The following is a 24102-nucleotide window of genomic DNA, read 5'->3' as shown; positions in this document are numbered from 1 at the left end:
TACTTTTGCCCAGTCTGCAAAAAGATGAAAATTCCCAGTAATTATTGTATTAACTTGCTATAAGCTTTATTTTTTTGGTGTACTTATTTTCAAACTTGTAAAATATATAAACCAATGTATTTTTAATCATTTACTATCTTTAAACATAAACCTCCTGTTCATTGTGGGCAAGGTCATTCTGTGCTATTTTTCTATTCCTATTATTACCAGCTTTTTTCTATTCCTTCTATTATTACCACTTTTTCTGGAATTTCTAGATGTCAAGCACCTTGGAATATTTAATTCCTCTGGTTCCCGTGCAGCCTCATCTCTATTAAGGTCACTAAGTCATGCAGCATATCATTACCCAAATTGTGAATTTACTTTATAGCCTTGACCTTTTCCTTTCTTCAGAACATTGCCTGCCCTATCTTCTAGCAAGAGACCGAGAAGATCCCCATTGGTTCCAGCTGTTCCTTATTTGTTGTGCTCTCTTCCTTTTCTCAGATCCAAAGTGGATGATCTCCATTTTGCTGTTAAAATTCATTGTTACACTTCTCTTACTCTATTGGCATCCCTTAAAAACTTCCATCTGCATTACTTACATTGCACATGTTACTGCATTGTCAGTAAACTCGGATTACTATCCTACTATTATATATGTTATAAATATGGTGACTAGTTGCAACACTAGTACTTGTGAAAGATTCATCAAATCTGCCCATTTGAATACCACTGCCATATCTCACTGCCATAACTGAATGACTTCTGCTGTTATGCCAATTTCCTATCAAAACCAATATCATCAAAGACCCACATCACCCTGACCACGCTCTCATTTCACTCCTACCATCAGGAAGAAGATGCAAGAATCTGATAACCGTGTCCCCATAACCTCTCTTTTCTTCCTTCATTTAAAATGGTCTCTGAAAACTATGCATCCAGTCAAACCTGAGGTTTTGGGCAACTGTAAATGCTCCTTTTCAACTTTGCTGTGGGGAGTAATGAAGAAAAGAGTCATGCAGATCTAGTTCAGGGATCAAGAGGATAGTGGCTGGGGGTTGGATGGGCCTTAATTTAGAGATACAGCTTGGAAACAGGGTCTTCGGCCCACCAAGCCCACTCCGACCAGTGATCCCTACACATTAACACAATCCCACACATACTTGGGACAATTTGATATTTATACCAAGCTAATTAACCTACAAACCTGTAGGTCTTTGGAGTGCGGGAGGAAACTAAAGATTTCGGAGAAAACACACACAGGTCACAGGGTGAACATACAAACTCTGTACACACAAGCACCCGTAGTCTGGATCAAACCTGGGTCCCTGTAAGGCAGCAACACTACCGCTGCGCCATCGTGCCAGCCCACTAATTGAGGGCTGTTCCAAGGCCACCATCAGGAATCAGATAGGATCCTTGCCTGAGGGTGAGAATCAATGAGACATTGGTAGGGATCTGGAGTTTGGATCCGAGAGCTGGGGGCAGTTTGGAGATCATTCTTGGAGTTGGAGGTAATTGGGAAGGATTGGTGAATGGAGAATTGGCATCAGAGTCAAAGGACAACTAAGAGTAGAGTCACTGCCCTCGTGTAAGTGATCAGAGAGTCAGTGGGAGAGCAGCAAATGGGTCGCAAAGTTGGAATGCAATTATTGAGACAGATCAAGAGTTAGGGAAGTCAGAACCAGGATCTGGAGATGATTTGAAGTTTTGAAGTGGAGCTCAGATCAGAGTGGAGCTGGAGCTCAGATCAGAGAGCTGGAGGATGAAGGGGTTGGAGTCAGGGTCTTCTTCTTTTCGTGTCCATCTTGTTACAAATGTTGGCCTCGTTGTCTGTCATCGTCCTGAAAAGGACGCAAGCTTCCAGCTACAATCAGTGGAAGCCGTCACTTGTCGCAATAAATGATGGTGGTAGCAGAATTAGCTCACGATACTTCCAGTTTCCAGCCCCGCGACGTGGGTGCTCCTGCTATGGGGCCGGAGTCAGGGTAAGAAGGCATTTGAGGATTTGCGGGGAAGAAATTTGCCTGAGCCTCAACGTTGAACCCGAGGGTGGGCCATCACTGCAGAAACATAGTGTTTGAGGGTGCCCCACCACAGGCATATTGCATGATGAATTGATGATACAGGTTCCCATGCAAATTCCTAAAGGACGACTGCATGAGAAATTATTTTATTCCATGAACAATTTGACATGAAAACCACATCATTGGCACAAGCGTGGATTTGCAACTGGATGCATCTAGTCAAATGAAGGCACAAATTGACCTAGAAATCCCTACAGTCACAATCAATTCTGAGAATAGCTGTTCTTCCTGCGTGTACTGCTGAGAACAAAATCTACGAGCACAAATTCCTAATACACATCCTGAACTGGGCTGTTGATCATTTTACTGATAACATGTGATTTAGTGTTAAAAATACGTTTGTGTCAAGTGCTTTTAAATATGTTATTGCACAGTGTTGTTATTATTATTATTGATGTAATAATGCTCAACTGGGGTTGCACAGTGGCGTAGAGATCGAACTGCTGCCTCACAGCACCAGAGATCCAGGTTCAATCAATCCTGATTACGGGTGCTATCTGTACGGAGTTTGTATGTTCTCCCTTTCACCGCATGGGATTTCTCTGGATGCTCCGGTTTCCTCCCACATCCGAAAGACATGCATGTTTGTAGGTTAATTGCAACTTGACAAAAGTGAGATAACATAGAATAGTGTGAATGGGTGATCCATAGTCGATGTGGACTCAGTGGACCCACAACCCTTTAAATCTTTCTTATTCATGTGCCAATCCAAATGTCTTCCAAATGCTGTTAACACACACTAGGGACAATTTACAATTTCACCAAGCTAATTAGCCTACAAACCTATACATCTTTGGATCAGTTTGTATGTGGTTCTTTTTAGTTTCACAGTGGGGGGAACCAAGAATCAAAAGGCATAGCTTTAAGGTGAGAGGGGAAAGAAGTGGCCAGAGGAGGTCATTGATGCAGGTACTGTAATAACATTTACTTCTCTGTTGAATGTCACCATGTCGTGATGGAGAAGCTTGTGTGGTCCTGAGATCCTGTAGAACGATGCTGTCTGGAGCTATGCTCCTGGTAGGGTCACCCATGGTGGTAAGATCGAGTGGGAGGTCTCTGACAAAAAGCAATCCAACCAAGACCTCAACGGTGGAACAGGCGGAGGACGATGGCTGACTTTAGTGGAGCATCACAATGACTGGGAAAGCGGATGAAGGCTGCAACATGAAAGGGTCCCCGGTCGTCTTGGATTCCATGCCACTGGATTAATACCCAGATCTGTCAAGGACCGTGTGGTGGCTGTCTGTGCACCAGTCTCCCCACATTAAACAAAGTCACGCACAGGCGTCCTCCATGAGAGGCCAGTCATACTCGTTTCGAGCGACCGCCGATGATAATAACATTTATAGGACATTTGGATTGGTACATGGACAGGGAATATTTAGAGTGATAATGAGCCAAATGTGGGCACGTGGGTCTAGCGTTTATGGGGCATCACGGATGGCAAGGGCAAGCTGGGCCAAAGGGTCTGTTTCAATGCTGTATAACTTTAATGAATTGATTGTCATGGAGAATGTTTTCTGCTTCTTTATGGAGGCTGCATGACATTTAGTTGGCTAGTGCTTGTTCTCATGCTTTTCCCTAACAGAGATTTGCTTTTTGGGAGTAAGCACAGCACTGAGTTTGGTATGATGTACTTTTTATCTTTAGCTCATCAAAGGGCACCTGGTTACCGAAGCATCACAGCTTAATTGCATTGTTTCTATTTGAAGTCAGCCTATTTGTTCCCCTCCGGAAAAAAAATTGAATGAACCTTATTGATGGGAGAAAAGGCTGTTTATTGGGCTCAATGAAGCACTGTCTCAGATGGATTAACATTATTTGCCATACCCATAACTCCAGTTTCCCTCTCATCTGCCTGAAGATGGGTCTCGACCCAAAACGTCATCTATTCCTTTTTTCCAGAGATGCTGCCTGACCCACTGAGCTACTCCAGCATTTTGTGTCTATCAGTGTAAACCAGCATTGCATTTCCTTCCTATACTTACAAAATTCTTAAGGGGTTGGACGGGCTAGATGCAGGAAGATTGTTCCCGATGTTGGGGAAGTCCAGGACAAGGGGTCACAGTTTAAGGATAAGGGGGAAATCCTTTAGGATCGAGATGAGAAAACCATTTTTCACACAGAGAGTGGTGAATCTCTGGAACTCTCTGCCACAGAAGGCAGTTGAGGCCAGTTCATTGGCTATATTTAAGAGGGAGTTGGATGTGGCCCTTGTGGCTAAAGGGATCAGGGGGTATGGAGAGAAGGCAGGCACAGGATACTGAGTTGGATGATCAACCATGATCATATTGAATGGCGGTGCAGGCTCAAAGGGCCGAATGGCCTACTCCTGCACCTATTTTCTATGTTTCTATACTTACATGCAAATTGTTATCACAAAGCATTTTTGTCTTTCCTTCCACTGGTATATAAAGCAGAACCTCATGGAATTGACCAGGACCTTATATGCAGTTGCTTAGGGATAGTTCAATTAATCTTTTGTTCAAGTGTTTTCCTCTAGAAATGTCACAGTCCCAAGAGTCCAAAAAGTTGTGCACGACCAAATAGCCTTGCACACTCAAGGCTACTCCTTCAGTGTACTACTGCCACTACAAAGCATGCACTCACCTCAAGACACCTCAGGATGGATCTTTCTCCTATCCACAATGCATGAATCAGGAGCTTGATGTAATATATTCTAAATGCCTTGATGGATTTGATTCAATAATACTAAGGAAATTCAATATCATACAACATGCAATACAGAAATGCTGAAAGTACTCAGCCAGCCAGGCAGTATCTGTGGTGAGAGAAGCCAGTTCTGATGCATGGTCTTCAACCTGAAACATTAAGTGTTTTGTGTAGGAAAGAAGTGCCGATGCTGGTTTAAATCGAAGATAGACACAAAATACTGGAGTAACTCAGCGGCACAGGCAGCATCTCTGTTTTCTTTCTCTGATTTTACTAGCCTTTTCTGTTTTTATTTCAGATTCCATTAGTTCAATTTGTTTATCACCCTACATAAAGCAATCCACTTGACCGTATTTGTGGCACAACTTCCCACTGTCACTGGCTCACAATGTGTGTGTGTGTAGATAGTGGACAATGTGGTGCGCACTAACAACACAAAACAACCATGTATGTTATACCAACAGGAGCTTCCAAATGTCCAGCCTCTTCCACCAAGATGGTCATGGGGTGATGTTCAGTTCTACAGTGTGGAAACAGCACCAGGTACGCACCAACCATCCACTAGTTCCAAGCCATATACATTTGGGGCAATTTACCAAAGACAATTAACTTTCTTAACCTACAAACCTGCATGGGTTGGAAATAAGACAGTACATTTTTGAAAATGTGGCAGTGTAGTTGATTTTCACCTATTAAACATCTACAAGGCGCTTTAAAGATTATTTTACTTTTGAAAGAGAGCCTCACTTGCTTCAGAAAGACTACCGTTTGGGAAAATGGAAGACTGAAATAGTTTCCTGTACAAGCACAGAAGCATTTAATTGGGAGCAATGATGACAATAACTCTTCCCATTCATTTTCTGCCAAATTGTTCATGCTCTTAAACCCAAACGTATCTGGAATGAGCTGCTAGAGGAAGTGGACTGGAGGGGTTTAGAGGGATATGGGTAAAATGCAGGCAAATAAGACTAGCGCAGAATGCCAACTTGGCCAGCATGGACAAAGTGGGCGGAAGGGCTTGTTTTCTATACAGATCAATTACTCTATATTGAGAATTTCACATACATTACAGAAGCTGTTACAGGGCATTTTCATCACTTGAAGCTGCAATAAAAATACCACGGTGCAAATCAGGCTAAGCATATGTCATAAGACAGAGGGAAAGATAGATCAGCCATGATTGAATGGAGGAGTATACCTGATGGGCCGAATGGCCTAATTCTGCTCCTATAACTTTACGAACTGACGAAAAAGCTACAGCAGCAATGTTATCAGCAACATTGAGCTTTGACAGTAAACTTTACATGTGGTTACCCACAACGTCCTCAAGTATTCAAATAGTTATTTCTCATTTACTCAATCTGACCAAGCTAACCATACTGGGATTTGTTCAGATGTTTGGTCTGGATTTCCTGTTTGGGGTTGTCACCGGATGATGAATAGAAAGATGTTTTCTTCTTTTCCACTGCTTGTCTTTGGCTAAACCTGAAGGTAAAAAGAAAATCAAAGATTCGAAAATGGGGTAGCAGAAGATAAACATAACTTAGAGATCTCTGTGACCTGGTTGCGGACAGTAACGATGAGCCAGTTTTGTTTGATTTATTCACACAAGGGCTGCCCTTTCTCTGACCCAGGAGGGAGCTGTGTGGGAAGCTAGTTAGTGCGATAGGCCTCTAGTGCTGTTCTGCAGAATGTCTGGAGCCAGAGTGTTTGCAAAGAGCCTCTGATAAATAGGCAAAAAAGGCCCTGCTCTCTCCAGCTGGACTTCAGTGATGCTCAGAGATCATTGTATCCTCATGTAACAACTCAAACAGGCAGGAACATCCTAAGCTCCACTAGATTCTGGTAAGCAGACTTTTAAGAATACCAATTTAATTTTGTTTCAGTGTTTCAACAAACTTCGGTGACTCTTTAAAATACAACTTATATTAGGAGGAACATGACAACAGAAAAATGAGCAGATGTGCTCAAATACTAAAATTGAAAGTATATTTTAGTTGGAGAAAATTTGCAAAACAATTAGCATTAGCAGAATTAATATTGGTTATATTTTATTCCATTCATTAGTCAAGTCAAGTCAAGTCAAGTCAAGTTTATTTGTCACATACACATACGAGATGATTACATGAGATAACAATAACCTCATCTGTAATATTCATTTTAGATGATACTACAAAGATTGTTTGACTAGTTTTATACTTTTTAAAGGTTCGTCATACACCCATTAGTTTGCAAACTTCTCAACATTACGACAACTGCGATCTAAAAAGGTTATACAAATGGCCGTGTAGTAAATTAGGATGTCATGAAATACTAAATGTTGTATAAATGCAAGTTCTTTCTTTAACTATCACTAACATTAACATGTGCAGTTAGAATATAGTCATAGCCAAGAAACAAAAATAGTTTTGGATATGTGATAATATAAAGCAATCGTCTTTGAAGGACAGTTATTTGGCTTAAATGAGTGATAATAGTAGATATCGTCTGGCATAAACCTAGAACAGAAAAATATTGTTATTAACTTATTATTCAACTATATAATACTCACTTACATGTAATTGTACATTTAATTTCTGTAGAAATTAAATCTTTTTTTTAGATTGTTTAAATTCTTGCAGCTTAAAATAGCGGCATGTGTTGATGCTTCAAGGGAAATTGAAGTTCTTAAGAACTAAGTACAAATCTTAAAGTAGTATTCAGTTGCAAAGCTTTTTTGAACTCCATGGTAATTTAGGAAATCACTGTTGTACATGGTAGACCAAATATGCAAAAGGAATAGTTGACGATGTACCTGCCAGCCACGGAGAACATGTCACTGTTCATTTAGAAATAAAATGAGAATCAGGAATTTATTTGTTGCCCTAAATAGACAATATCTCATAGCTGATATCCTACGTATGTGAAATACGGTTATGTCTTCATTCGTATGTGCAAGAATACTTGTAAACCCAATGATTTTTGAAGTACCCCCAATAACAAAAAACTTTTTTTTAATGCACAAGACAAAATGACAAAAAACAGAACATATAGATTCATAGTTAAACAGAAAGCAAAGGCACAGTAAAATATTCTGTTCAATTCATTAATGCAGTTGCTTTCGATTATTGCAAATGCTTTGAGTAAGAGCCAAAGTCTACGGTATCGGTTTCTATGAAGATTGAAATCGGTAGAACAGAAGATGAAACAAATGATGAAGTGGTGATAAGTCAATACCAAATACCTTATACCAATTAGACCAACATAAATGTAAAGACTGAGGAAGACAAGATTTTTCTGAACTTTTGCCTTGGGAGACATTGTGTTTTGCCATGATTTGAAAACTATGAGCATGGTGTTCCTAATATATACAAGAATAATCAATCCAATTATGTGAAGAATATTTAAAATTTGGATTAAATTGATTCTATCGTCTGAAGAATTTTAATGGAATTTTGGCTGTGCAAGGTAAAGGCTTTCAACGCTAGTTATTTATCATATCTCACAGTTGCATCTGAGTTTAACCATTCAAATTATGATTTTCTTTAATGTGTATTCCCTAATTAGGTAGAATTCCACAATTCTACATTAGAGAACTGCATGTATACAAATTATTGTTATTATCACAAAGTGGGATTGTGGAAAATGTGATCCATTTTAAGACGACCATGGACATCTGTGGAGAGACTGGAGCTTAAATAAAACAAAGACATCGTAGATGTACAGCAAATAGGTCAGCATCTTCAAATGAATGATATTAACATTTTGGATGGAGAACTTTAACCGATATTTTGCTTTTCAATTCTGCAAAAGTATATTTAGCATTTCCTAGTTACTTGCAAACTTACTTTTTCTTACAATATTTTGAGCATTATTTACTGTATTTAATCAAATTTAAGGTCAATTTCAATAATATCCCTGCACATCCCTGAAATGGGATGACCATATGATAGACCCTCCCAAAATAGTTGTAAATTGTGAATCAAAGGGGTGAAATCGTTGTCTCTGTAGTCTTTAGTAACCAGCACTAAATGCACGCAAGAGTATTGGCCACTAGTTACATGCACCACTTGTGCACTGTGCTTCATTGACTTTAATGGATCGGATTGAATGGTGATGAATACAACCAGTGACAACTTTAATGTTGGCAAAAAATGAAATCTTCCTCTAGAACGTTTACATCACAGATTCAGGTGATCGATTCTTTCGGGGCACAAATGTCACCCAACCCACTTTGCTGCAAGAACCTTGAATATCAGTTTGTATATGAAAACCCAAGGCTTTAAGGAATGTTCTCAGTCTCTTCTTTCATTGGGCCATAATCCTTCTTGAATTGATTATCATTTACCATTTTTACTCTAAGATATTTTAAAGTGCAAAGACTACATTTATCTCCAATTCATCTTTATCTCCATTTGTGTTCAGTAAATTCTGGTTTGTTCACTCCCTTCTCTACTAGTTTCCTGCTTTATGCAAATCACCAGAGTTCTTGGATTTTTCACCACAATTAAGTTAGAGTATTTCAATTTGTAACTCTCATTAATTCTCCCAGAGACCTGGAAAACAGGTTAGAACTAACCTAGACGAATAATCAGAAGAACTGAATAGGTTTCAAATGAGACATCTTGTTGCAAAGTAGAAATTAAACGTCTTCATTGGAAAAGTGGATTCTGTCATTGCGGCAATGTATGAATAGACATTACCAATGTTGGATAAAAGCCTCAGTGCTAAGAACAGTACAGTACAAAGTTGAAAATAGGCATTTAAAAGGTTGATTTGCAGGTTGAGTGGGTAGTAAAGGAAGGCAAATGCAATGATAGCATTCATTTAGAGAGGTCTAGAATATAAAAACAAGGATGTAGTGCTGAAGCTTGTCAGGCCACATTGGGAATATTGTGAACAGTTTTGGACCTCACGTCTGAGGAAGAAAGTGCTGGCGTTGGAAAGGTTCCAGAGGAGGTTGATCTTGGATTATTATGGGTTAATGTATGAGGAGCGTCTGAAGGTTTTGGGCCTATAATCACTGGAGTTTAGAAAGATGAGAGGGGATCTCATTGAAATCTACTCAATAATGAAAAGCCTAGATAGAGTGGATGTGGAGAGTCTAGAACCAGAGGGCACAGCCTCGGAATAAAAGGACGTACCTTTAGAATGGAGATGAGGAGACATTTATTTAGCCAGAGAGTAGTGAATCTGTGAATTAATTGCCAAAGACAGCAGTGCAGGTATTTTTAGGTATTTTTAAAGTGGAGATTGATAGGTTTTTGGTTAGTAAGGTCTTCAAAGGATACGGGGGGAAGGCAGAAGAACGGGATTCAGAAGGAAAAATTAATCAGCATTGATTACATAGGAGAGCAGACTTGATGGGCCGAATGGCCAAACTTTACTCCTTTGTCTTACAGCTCATGTTTTCGCCAACCTTCTTTAAAACACTGGTTCTGATTCTTTGTCACTATATAGGACATAGAAAAATGCAGCACAGGAACAGACCCTTCAGCCCACAATATCTGTGCTGAACATGATGCTCAGATAAACTAATCTCGTCTGCCTGCATATGACCCATATGCTTCTATTCTCTGCATATCCATGTGCCTATCTAATATCCTCTTATTGACATATACATTGAAGTTAGTCAATTAACCCAACGTTGCTAATGGAGAATATGAGCCAAGACAAAACTAAATCACATGCAGAAGAGCAAGAACTATCAAATAATAATCAGTCCAGATTTTTTGCAGGCAAAACATGTTTTACAGGAGAAATTATTGCTTATCTTGCTGAAATAATGGATTTGAAATGATGTAAATTAATTTTCACCAAGCATTTGACGAAGCATACGATGGATCTGTTTGTGAAATTTAAGCCCATGAAGAGAATGAGGCCAAAATTAGTTAATAATAGAAAGCAGAAAGATTCACAAATGTCTGTTTATCAAACTGGTGAGAAATCGTTCTTGATACCCGGACCATTGTTCCTCTTAATGTATATTATTGATTTGGGGTGGTATCATTTCCAATGATACATGTCTTAAAAGTCATCAGTACAGCAAATGTTGAGAAGGAAAAGGCAGTGACAGACTGATAGAATATTAATCGTAATAGTAATTCTAGATAACCTTCATCTAGTCATTGTACTACGATTTTAGTGTCATCCGCAGATTTACTAACCATGCGATCTACATTCACATTCAAATCGTTAATATAAATAACAGGCATCAGTGAACCCACACACGATCTCTGCAGCACACCACTCATTATAAGCCACCAGTCTGAAAACCACCTTCTGTCTCCTACCTTCAAGCCAATTTTGTATCCAATTGGGGGTACACAAAAATGCTGGAGAAACTCAGCGGGTGCAGCAGCATCCATGGAGCGAAGGAGATAGGTAATGTTTTGGGCCGAAACCCTTCTTCAGACTGATTTGTATCCATTTGGTTTGCTCACCCTGGATCTCATCCGATCTAACTTTCAGACCCGAGGGTCTCGACCCAAAAGGTCACCCATTCCTTCTCTCCAGAGATGCTGCCTGTCCCACCGAGTTATTCCAGCATTTTTTGTCTATCTTCTGTGTAAACCAGCATCAGCAATACCTTTCTACCATGTTGTACCTTGATCTTGCTCAAATCCATGTAGACCATGTCTACCACACCCCTTTGATCAGTCAACTTGGACACTCTTCAAAAATCTCAATTTAATTTGTGAGACACAATTTCCCACGTGCAAAGAAATGCTCATTATCCATAAACACTTCTTGCCTTTCCAAATGCATGCACATCCTGTCTGTCAGAATTCCTTCCAATAACCTACCCATCAATTATTTTAAGCTTAATTTCCTTGGAGCCATTTTTAAATAGGCACAAACTAGCCATCCTCCAGTCTTCCCGGCCTCATTCATGGTTATTGATGATACAAATATCTCTTCCGTGCCCTCCACGTTCTTCCTCCACCTGCTTTCCACATTGTCCTGGGATGCACGTGATTAGGTCCCACGGATTTATCTACCTTTATGCATTTTTAAACTTCTAGCACCTCACCTTAGCTATTATTTTACCCAAATACCCTAGAATCCATATTTTTCTGCACAATAAATATTCATTTAACATCTGACTGGTTTGCTATGGCTCCATACACAGATTACCTCATTGATCTTCAAGGGGGGCTGCTCTCTCCCCAGTTACCCCTTTGCCCTCAACGTACTTGTAGAATGTCCCCTTTTTGCCTTGCTGATTTCCTTCAAGGGTGCACCTACATCCTAATATTCCTCATAGAGTTTGCTTGATCCCAGGTGCTGTGGCTCCTTGATATCTCTTATCATCCAGTGCTCCCTGATATCCAGCCTTGCCCTTCACTCTAACAGGAACCTTTCTGGGCCTGAACTCCCCCTATCTCATATTTAAAAGCCTCCCACCTACATTCTTCTTACTTGTAAACAACCTCCCCCAATGAGCATTTGAAAGTTCCTGTCAAGTACCATCAAAATTTAGGACATCAATGTCTGGACCAGTCCTATCCTGTTCCATAACTATTTAAAAACGAATAGAATTATCTATCACAAATCTCCCATCAACAATTCAGTCACCTGCCCTGTCTTATTAGAGTCATACAGCACAAAAACTAGCTCTTCAAACTAACACCGACCAAGATGCCCCATCTAAGCCAGTCCCATTTTCCTGCATTTGGCCTATCTCCCTCTAAACCTTTCTAATCCATGAACCTGTCCAGGTATCCTTGAAATGATGTTTAAGCCTCAACTATATTCTCTGGCAGTTTGTTCCATATAGGCACCACCCTGTGAGTGAAAAAGTTGCTCCTCAGGTTCCTACTAAAAAAATTACCTCTCACCTGTTGCCCTATTGTTCAAGTGGAGGTCAAATTTTGTCACTTTTCCAAATAGGCCATCTACATATTGATTGAGAACAATTTCTTGAACATACTGACCAAATTCAACCTCATACAAGCCCTTAGGCCCAGTTAATATTTATAAAGTCAAAAATTCCCACTAATTATTAATCTACATATTTTCTCCTCCAGTTTCTGCTGACTATTGGGGGTGCCCATGTTACAATCCCATCAATGAAAACAATTTTTATTTCTCAGTTCCATCCATATAGCCTCACTGGATAATCAGAGAAGGTCATCAGGAATTGGATAGAGGTGTTTAAAATCATACAAGTTATAATAGAGTACATAAAGAGAAGCTTCATTCTAGGTGGCAGCCAATAGTGGACAATGAGTGCTTTCCTTGTCAGTACAGTTCAGATCCCAAAACTAACTATAAAATAAATGCTCAAAGGAACTAGCACAAGAAGGGATTCGGCCCGAAAAGTTGCCTATTTCCTTCGCTCCATAGATGCTGCTGCACCCGCTGAGTTTCTCCAGCATTTTTGTGTACCTTCGATTTTCCAGCATTTGCAGTTCCTTCTTAAACAAGAGAAATATCAGTTGTGCTCAGTGAATAAGCTGTAGGATATGTATTCTGTCACATTAGGACTGCTCGTCTAAATGTGCAACAAAGTATTTAAACTCTACTATTGATATTTGGTGGCTGCTTTTCATGGCATATAGACCATTGATGGAATTATATCATATTTTAACAGCAAATATATAACCAAAAACAAACATCATTCATTGCAAAAGGATTTGAGTATAGGAGCAGGGAGGTTCTACTGCAGTTGTACAGGGTCTTGGTGAGACCACACCTGGAGTATTGTGTACAGTTTTGGTCTCCAAATCTGAGGAAGGACATTATTGCCATAGAGGGAGTGCAGAGACGGTTCACCAGACTGATTCCTGGGATGTCAGGACTGTCTTATGAAGAAAGACTGGATATACTTGGTTTATACTCTCTAGAATTTAGGAGATTGAGAGGGGATCTTATAGAAACTTACAAAATTCTTAAGGGGTTGGACAGGCTAGATGCAGGAAGATTGTTCCCGATGTTAGGGAAGTCCAGGACAAGGGGTCACAGCTTAAGGATAAGGGGGAAATCCTTTAAAACCGAGATGAGAAGAACTTTTTTACACACAGAGAGTGGTGAATCTCTGGAACTCTCTGCCACAGAGGGTAGTTGAGGCCAGTTCATTGGCTATATTTAAGAGGGAGTTAGATGTGGCCCTTGTGGCTAAGAGGATCAGGGGGTATGGAGAGAAGGCAGGTACGGGATACTGAGTTGGATGATCAGCCATGATCATATTGAATGGCGGTGCAGGCTCGAAGGGCCGAATGGCCTACTCCTGCACCTAATTTCTATGTTTCTATGTTTCTATCCATTATCCATCTGCCTAAAATTAAAATAAGAAATGGGAGAAAGAGAACATTTAAATTTAATATATATTTTATGATAGCAGGACATCCCTTTAAAGATATTGTATATTTTTTATGAAGTGTAGGCTTTGCACCAATGCAGAAAAAATGGCATTTTGTTTTCAGAGTCCTAAAATAACAAAGTGATAATGTCCAATTAATTGGCTTTTTAATTGCATTAATTGGGTGCTAATTGTTGGGCAGAACTGCATCAGGAATGCTAAAATTCTCCTCTGAAATAGACTCACGGTACATTCTACATCCACTGGAGAAGCTATTCAAACCTCAATTTATAACCTGTAAGTATGCATCTGTGACAGTACAGTGCCTCAACATCTTGAGTAGACTTTTTTGGTTTCTATGTGGGATTAATAGAAGGAAGAGAGTGAACATAAGAATAAATACTTGTATAAATTGGGAGGAACTTGTGCCCAGAAATTCACCCATGATCAGTAGCTCTAAGCCCAATTAAATGAATTTGGAAGCAAAGTTATTATATAGCACATATAACATTCTCAGCTAGGAATATCTTCATAAGCAAATTGTCCACTTTAGATTAATTGAGGCAAAGAAGACTGCACACAAAATATGTTCTGGGCCTACGTTGGAGAAACAAGTCAATGCTAACTGTGCTACTGTTGGCCTCAGTGCTGAAAAGTGCTTCTCTATTTGGGGATTAGTTAGCACATTGAAATTAGTGCTAATCCTACCCTGATTGTAGGACCCAAACTTTCATCTCTTAAAAGGTAAATGATGAGGGGTGATGTTTGAGAGGTGGGGAGTGCTTTATGATTGGAAATGGTAGAGGTTTTTTTTGCAGTTTGTCTAACATTGCAGGTGATACCTGGCCTTTTCACCAAATGCGTAACTTGCCTCTAATTGATGAAGATAATGCATTTCCATCTAGTTGATTAAGATAGTGCATTTCCATCACTCAATTACCAACAAACTTTATCATGTAGTATACTTTCCTAATGTAACTCCCTTCGAGTCCTCACACATTTATTATTGCTCCAAGTCTTGCATCCCCTTTTCTCAGCTACCATCCAACCATGGCAGGCACAGAAAACTTCGAAGACTTTCAAACGATTTATCTGACTTTAATTAGTGGGCTCTGGATAAAGATTTTTTTTTTTAAATGTTCTGCATCAGATGTCTAATAACTAAAATTATACAGCTTTACAAGACCAATGGCTCATTCAAATTGTTACCTTCGTGAGTACTTATTACAATGCTTGTGTAATAGTCACGGCATATCAAAGGTATTAGCGTTTTGAAATGCTATGAAATGTGGTTTAGATGAAATGGTGCGGTTATTTAATGTAAATGAAATATTAAAGAGATAGTTAGATTTAGCTCTTAGGGCCGGGGGAATCACTGGATAGGGGGGAAAAGCCGGAACAGGGTGCTGATTTTGGATGATCATCCATGATCACATTGAATGGTGGTGCAGGCTCGACGGTTCGAATATCCTACTCCTGCACCTATTTCCTATGTAATATTTGCTTATTCTGATTACTATTACCATTATAATGTTTTAGCTTGTTTTACTTTATGCGTTTTATGTTAAATCAGTACTTTTGGGTTTTTTTGCATAGAGCTTTCATCACAATGAATAGTGCCTCACATTCATCAAAAGTACAAACAAACTGAAAAGATGGCAATTCTCTCCAACAGCTGCCTTCTATCCTAAACAAGTTTATGCAGTCTTATGCATAACCCCAGTGGATGAGATGGGTCCCCAGAACACCATTACTCTTTAATTTGGCGCAGTTCCTACAATATTCTTGCACATAGAGGCAGTGAGAATGGATGGTGTGGGAAATGGAGAAGTGGCACTCTCCCATCTTTGATGATGTATGTATGTGTTACTGCTCTAGGTGACAGATTGAGTGAATGCTTGGAGATCTTCAGAGGCATTGTGAACCTTGGTATTCAAGAAGAAATGTAACATTGAAGAGAGGTATCGGTTATTATTCTTAATTCTCTGGAAGTAGCAAGATTTTCTGACAGACCAGTTCTGAAACTGAAAATGCATTCAACTTGATGAAAGAGAGAAGAAAATGATAGTTCCTTTTGTAGTGTGTACGTACATTCCAATAGGTCAGTACATAAAATAGTTCAACAGTTCCCCGAAAGGAAAGTTAAATTTGTTTTTTTCCAAACGGACTTTGACTGCTTCCGATTTTCTCGAATTGATAAGCAGTGTCTGATCTTTGCAGTGAGATAATGATGGGTCACTTTGGTTTAAAACAAACATTTACTGTGGCAGATAAGAGCTAAATCTCTGCAAGCTGCACCTTGACACACCACATTCTGTTTGCAAAACTAGAAATCCTGTGACTTTTAACCAACCCCTTTCTTCTAAAACATACTGAGATGGAAATAAAATACCTTGATAGTTCATTGATCCTTCCTTAAATATGTCCATTGTGCACTTTAAGCACCCCATAGATTTGTTTTAACATAAAACCTCCTGTTGCTCAACCCCCCCCCCTCCCATCCCCTTTATTCGCAAACAGAATTGTTCAAAATCCACAAGGATGCAGATTCGGCAAAAAAAAAATGCTGAATAGGAGATAACTATATTCAAACAACAGAGGTTCCATTACTACTAATCCATATGTGTCCTGGTATTTACATTTATAGAATAGACCACTATCACAGGCATTAGGGTACAAATTATGTGATACGCAGAAGGATATAACGTCCGTGAAAAAAACAAACTGCTGGAGGAATTCACCAGGTTAGGCAGCATCTGTGGAGGGAAATTGACAGATGACTTTGCAGATCGGGACCCTACAGATACAAGCAGAAGAAACTAAGGACAGCAGATGCTGGTTTAGACCAAAGGAAGACAGACACAAAGTGCTGTCTCGGGCAGCATCTCTGGAGAAAACCCTACAGTTACAATTTCTGTTCATTTTAATAAGAGGGAACAATTGAGGGAACAAACCTAAAGTAATCCAATTGATACTCTCAACTCATGGGTGGTTTTATAGTGATGATCTGATCATTAAAATAAAAGTTAATTAGTTTAATTCAACTGAACAGGAAGTTAGCAAGGGTCCTGATCTAAAAAGTCACCTATTCTTTTTCTCTAGAGTTGCTGCCTGACCCACTGAGTTACTCTAGCACTTTGTGTCTATCTTAGGAATTTAGCACAACGTATTTACTTTCCACTGAGGAAAGAAGAAACCATTTAATAACATCATTTACTTGTTTGTTGGTTCCTTTCTTGGGTCAGGCCAGGATGGCTCTTGGCTCATATATAATGACTGGGTGTCATGGTACACCAGTCATTGAAGGTAGGCATGCAGGTGCAGCAGGCAGTAAAGAAAGCGAATGGTATGTTGGCTTTCATAGCAAGAGCATTTGAGTATAGGAGCAGGGAGGTTCTACTGCAGTTGTACAGGGTCTTGGTGAGACCACACCTGGAGTATTGCGTGCAGTTTTGGTCTCCAAATCTGAGGAAGGACATTATTGCCATAGAGGGAGTGCAGAGAAGGTTCACTAGACTGATTCCTGGGATGTCAGGACTATCTTATGAAGAAAGACTGGATAGACTTGGTTTATACTCTCTAGAATTTAGGAGATTGAGAGGGGATCTTATAGAAACTTACAAAATTCTTAAGGGGTTGGACAGGCTAGATGCAGGAAGATTGTTCCCCATGTTGGGGAAGTCCAGGACAAGGGGTCACAGCTTAAGGATAAGGGGGAAATCCTTTAAAACCGAGATGAGGAGAACTTTTTTTTCCACACAGAGAGTGGTGAATCTCTGGAACTCTCTGCCACAGAGGGTAGTTGAGGCCAGTTCATTGGCTATATTTAAGAGGGAGTTAGATGTGGCCCTTGTGGCCAAGGGAATCAGGGGGTATGGAGAGAAGGCAGGTACGGGATACTGAGTTGGATGATCAGCCATGATCATATTGAATGGCGGTGCAGGCTCGAAGGGCCGAATGGCCTACTCCTGCACCTCATTTCTATGTTTCTATGTTTCTATGTTTCTATGAGCACTATGTAAGATTTGTTCTGCACATCGGTATTATTGATAAAGGTAGGATAAGGAATTAGGTCTTGCAGAGTGAATTTAGGGAATTAGGCAAAGTTTAAAAAGCAGGACCTCAAGGGTAGTAATCTCCAGATTATTCCTGGTGCCACGTGCTAGTGAAGGTAGAAATAGGAAAAGACGACAGATGAATGCATGGCTGAGGAGTTGGTGCAGGAGGCAGGGATTCAGATATTTAGGCCATTGGGATCTCTTCTGGGGCAGAGATGACGTACAAGAGGTTGCATCAGAATTGGAGGGAAAACAATATCCTGGTGGGCAGGTTTTGAAAGTGCCTCTCGGAAGGGTTTAAACTGAGATTGGCATGGGGAAGGGATACAATACAGTGATGATGCAGGTGGGAGGATGGAAGCCGGTATAGATGTCACTAACAGCAGGTTCAGTTTACAGGATAGACATGAGCACGGTAGGGAGCGAGGAATGACGGTTGGATTAAAATGTATTTATTTCAACACAAGAGGTCTGACAAGTAAGGTGGGTTAACTCGGGGTGTGGATAGGAACGTGTGACTGGGATGTTAGAGCCATCACGGAAATCTGGTTAAGGGAGAATAAGGCCCCTCAGAAACCAAAGTGGTCACCAATGTATGGAGCCACAGAAGATGGGCAAGGTTCTCAATTAATAGTTATCCTCTGTTTTACTGCGGTGGAAGATGTGGGAACTTGTTAATGGTGTCAGTGGTAATGTCTTAAGGACAGTTTGTATTGCATTCGTGGAGGTGCTGGATGTCATAAGATGTATGAATATAGATAAATCTGGTCAGATATGTACAATAACACTGTGGGAAGCTAGAGAAGAAATGGCAGAAGTCCTGGTTGACGTTTCTTGATCAGGAATAGTTTCTCCCCCTCCATTATCAGGCTTCAAAACGGAAATTCCATAAAGTAGGATTCTGTTCGAATTACCTCGACCCCGTTTAGGCCAATGTCTAATTAATTGGTGCGTTACAATGTGCTGGAATGCTGAGAACTATATTCTGCATGGTGATTCTTTCCCTTTGCTCTATATATTGTACTTGAATTTGAACTGATTGTATCTATGTATGGTAACTGTGATCTGTTTGGATAGCATGCAAAACAAAGCTTCTCACTGCATCTCGCTCGGTACATGTGACAATAATTAACCTGAACCTAATCATCGTTACACATGGCTGAGGTGCTGTAAGACTAGAGGCTGGCTAATGTTTGACTTCTCCCTAAGAAGAGCTGCAAAGAAAAACCTGTGTTCTATAGACAAGTAGGAAAGTTACTGGTAAAGTGGGGAAGAGGGGCGGGATAATGGGAGAAATGGGCAACATTGGGGGTGACGGGTAAGAGAGGTGGTTTAAAAAATGGGGTTTGATACTCAAAATTAGAGAATTCAATGTTGATACCATGAGGTTGCGAGCCATCGAAGCAGAATATGAGGTGCTGTTCCTCCAGTTTGTGCGTGGCTTCACTCTGGCAGCTTTCGCCTTCCACTACAATCAACCTGAAGAACGCTCCCAACCCGAAAGGCAACCTCTCCATATTCTCCAGAGATGCTTGCTGCTTGACCGCTGAGTTACTCCAGCACTTAGTGTTTTTTTGTAAAACAGCACCTGCAGTTCCTTGTTTCTACAAAAAATTAAGAATTTACTGTACATCCCAATTTCTAAATCACAAAAGTTTTTTTCTATAAAGTGACAGATGTTTATATCCAAGTCGCATGTTTATTTGTCACATGCACGGGAAGCCCGGAACAATGAAATTCTTACTTGCAGCAGCTTTACACACAAAGTTGCTCAACAATAATAAGTATAAAATACATTATCAGTTACTCTCTGTCAACTAGTACATGGACTTCTTGTATGATTCTGAATTGCCTGAGTTGACCACTGATCTGGTCTTTAGTAGATTACGGATCTCCTTGGTTGATTCAAGGCTTCTGGTTAGGAAACACTCAGATGATCTTGGCAGGAACACACTCCTCCATATACCTCCTTATGAAATCGGTAACAACCATGGTGTATTTGTTCAGGTCCATTGCCAAGTCTTTGAACGTTGTCCAGTCTACTGTGTCTAGCGATTGTGAAGTCACTCCTCTGAAGAAGGGTTTCGGCCTGAAACGTTGCCTATTTCCTTCGCTCCATAGATGCTGCTGCACCCGCTGAGTTTCTCCAGCATTTTTGTGTACCCCCTGCTTTAATGTTTATTTTTGCAGATATAAAGTTACACAACTGATGCATCAGAGATGGAAATCTACTTTTTAAATGGTACTTTGAATAGAAAAATATATATTTAATATATCCTATGAAGAAAATGTCACATATTTATGTGAAGAAAGATGTTTTTAACAGGAGATACAAAGAGACGCAGATGTTGGAGTCTTGCGTAGAACTTTGTACAAGATGTTGGTGAGGCCACATTTTGAGTAATGTGTTCTGGTCTGGTCCCCTTGCTTTGGGAAAGATAGCGTTAAGCCGGAAAGAGTGCAGAGTTTCAACTAGTCTGACTCCTGGTATGATATGGTAAATGAGAGTTGTCATATAGTGGTTGGTAGACAAAAGTGCTGGAGAAACTCAGCGGGTGCAGCAGCGAAGGAAATAGGCAATGTTTCGGGCCAAAACCCTTTTCCTTCGCTCCATAGATGCTGCCGCACCCGCTGAGTTTCTCCAACACTTTTGTCTACCTTCGATTTTCCAGCATCTGCAGTTGCTACTTGAACATATAGTGGTTGGTCAAGGAAACCCAGCTGATTGCTTTTTAACCCTACAATGAAATTTGTGAAATGGCCTTGTTGGATTAGTATGCCAAGCTTTTAATGAATGCAATCTGCGATTGTTGTTTTTTTGACTAGGATTGTCCTTCGCGTAACTCCACTCTCTCAATATAAGATTAATTTTTAATGCACTTAGATGTGATTTAAAAAAAAAAAATTGAATATCAATCCATTGCAACAGAAATAAGTCCACTTCCACAGGAGAGCGAGGATGGATAATAAATGTGGAAGTGGAAGTGTCAGAGTAATCCTTGGTATAAGTAAAGTAATTAATACATTTTTTAAACTAATTGAATGAGAAAAATACTTGCATATATGAGGTATTTTTAAAGTTACTTTTAGGAAGCTCCAAAACACTCCACGGCCAATCGAGTACATTGGTGATGAAGGGACCATGATCTTATGTCACACTGCGAGCCCTTTACAAACTAAAATGTGATAATGACCAGTTATAAGGGGACTGGACGTCACAAAAATATCGTCATGGAACCTTTTGTGCCCACTTCAGAAAGCCGACAGGTCTTCGGTTTAACCTTATTTGACAAAGGTAGTCCTTAAATATGATACTCCCTCAATATGATATTGGAACTTTAGAGAAGGTTTTATACCTTAATTTAGATTTTATACTCAGGCCACTGGTGTGGGGCTTGAATCGGCAAACTTTTTAACACGGAAAAGAAGTATTACACTGAGCCATGACGTCTGAGTCTGTAGATATATGATATATCTACATTGGCTGAATACACCATCATCGACATTCATGTTTTGAAGTAAGATAACATGCAATGTAAGGTAAATCTAGGATAGGTCCTGGGCCCAACAGCTGTGAGATTCCCTCCTTTAACATCTTCATTCTATTTTTATCCATGTTATGCCACATAAACTATCTCGTATCCTCAGATTGAGTAAGGGAATGCAAACTGTGTCAACATAAACATTAACAAGAACAAAAAACAGAGTTGTTGGTGTGCTTCTTTGCCAATAAAAATAACACAAAATGCAGTTAATAATTGAGTAAGTAACTGATCCAACAATCTCACAGTAAAGGACAATAATAATGTGTCTGAAAGTCACTGTAAAAACTTCATTATGCACTGTATTGGAAATTGTTCCCCTTGAAACAATAATGGAATTTGATCCAAAGCATGATAAAAAAATTAAAGAGTAACAACATGAGCAAACATGAAAGGTCAGACGTTCTGACAAATGCTAATTTAGCTAAAGGTGGTGTACACAGCAGTGAAAGGCAACAGTTCATCCAAAAATATAATTGCCTTCAATGTCTGCTGCTGAACAGTGCACTATACACAATAGTTAGTGAATGCACAGTGAATGGCAAGGCTCTAGGGAGTGAAGGGATTTAGGAGTGCAGGTACATAGTTTCTTAAAAGGGGTGTCACGGGTAGATAAGGTGGTCAAGGAGACTTTCGGCACATTGGCCGTCATCAGTCAGGGTATTGATATGGACATTGGCGAGGCCATATTTGGAGTATTGTGTTCAGTTTCGGTCACCCTGCTATAAAAACAATGTTGTTAAGCTGGAATGAGTGCTGAGAAGATTTGTGAGGATGTTGCCAGGACTTGAGGGCCTGACCTATAGGAAGATGTTGGGCAAGCTAGGACTTTCTTTCTTGTAGCACTGGAGGATGAGCAGTGAACTTACAGTGGTGTATAAGATCATTAAGGGAAATATATAGAGTAGATGCACAGTCTTTTACCCAGAGTAGGGGAATCAAAAACCAGAGGACATACATTTAAGGTGAGAGTGGAAAGATTTAATAGGAAACTAAAGGGCAACATTTTCACACAGAGTGTAGTAGGTTTATGGAAGGTGCTGCAAGAGGTGGTAGTTGAGGCAGGTACCATCACAACATTTAAAAGACATTTGGACAGGTTCATGGACAAGAAAGGGTTAGAGGCATATGGGCCAATAGGACAATGGTAGATGGAGCAGCTTGGTCGGCATGGGCAAGTTGGGCCAAAGAGCTGGAAAAGAGGTGGGGGCAGGACAGAGCCTGGCAAGTGATAGATGGATACAGATGAACATGGTCAAAGTGCAGGAGATGAGCTGGAATCACAGAGGGAGAGCAATGAGAGTGGATCGTTCTGAACTCCAGTTAGAGGGAGGAGGAGAACTTCTTCAAGGTGGGCAAATCTTGGAACACCTAATGGGTCAGGCATCATCTACGTAAAGAAAATAATGTTGTTTTCTTGATTCCTACTGACAATGTATAAAACAGTTGGTTTCTGTATATTATTCTCATAATTTATTCTCACTCTTTTTTAACTCTGGAACTTTTGGAATCATGAATTACATGTTAAGGATTTTAGTACTTTGTGAAAATATTTTCTTTCATAAGCAGTAAATAATGCAATGAAAACAAAAGCTATAAGTTTTCAAACCAGAATGTGGGAAGAGATGCAATAATTAGAACGTAAAAATATTTCAAAATGCAGTGAAAAAGAGAGTGGGGAAGAAGGAATTAAAAAAAAAGCTCCATGAATAGTTCGAACGCAATAAAAAGGTTAAATGACGAAGGGTCTGAAGAAGGGTTTTGGCCCGAAACGTTGCCTATCTCCTTCGCTCCATAGATGCTGCTGCACCCGCTGAGTTTCTCCAGCATTTTTGTGTACCTTAAATGACACATGATGAGAATACAATGTAAAATTAAGTGGCAATTGGACAAGCAAGAGTGGAGTTGCAGATAATTACCCAACGTTTTTGGAGGAAGTTGGAACAAATGTTGGAAATTTAAATTATAAAATGCTTGAAATGCTTCTTAACTGGAATTGTGGATCTCTACATCGTGTCCTGAATGCTGACATATGCAGATTTGGAATGAACCTTTCTCACAGTGAGACGAGGTTGGGTTGGTAGATTTATTTTCCTGAAGGACTTAAATGAGTCGGGATATCATTACTAATATTAGTTTTTTCAATTGCTTGAATTTAAATTCATAATTTGCCATGAATTTAAATTCAAATCCCTAAAACAATAATCCAAGTCACTGGATACTAGTGCTGTAACAAACATTATGTTCTGTTGCCATACCGCCAAATACTACCTTGGATGCTGTTTGTGTGGAGTTTACATGTTCTCCGTGTGACTGCGTGGGTTTCCTCCAGGTTCTCCAGTTTCCTCCGACATGCCAAAGACATTGGGGTTTGTAGGGACTAATTGAAAGGTGAATTTCTATAAAATCTTTGCCATATAAAGATGTATAGGGAGTGTATTTTGATTCAAACAATGGAATAAGGCATATAGAACTAG

At 39.8% G+C, this 24102-nt stretch overlaps 1 protein-coding gene across 1 annotated transcript in view; it reads left to right on the top strand.

Moving 5' to 3' along the window:
• The first annotated feature begins 5917 nt into the window (after positions 1–5917).
• Positions 5918–24102, top strand: part of LOC129708815 (bile acid receptor-like) — a 50044-nt gene continuing 31859 nt past the window's right edge. Inside the window, exon 1 of the mRNA XM_055654811.1 lies at positions 5918–6587. The gene's annotated coding sequence lies outside the window, so the exon portion shown is untranslated. The remainder of the gene's footprint in view (positions 6588–24102) is intronic.

The sequence above is a fragment of the Leucoraja erinacea genome, chromosome 24 (assembly GCF_028641065.1).
Source record: "Leucoraja erinacea ecotype New England chromosome 24, Leri_hhj_1, whole genome shotgun sequence".
Classification (NCBI taxonomy): Eukaryota; Metazoa; Chordata; class Chondrichthyes; order Rajiformes; family Rajidae; genus Leucoraja; species Leucoraja erinaceus.
This window is presented reverse-complemented; position numbering and strand designations above follow the sequence as displayed.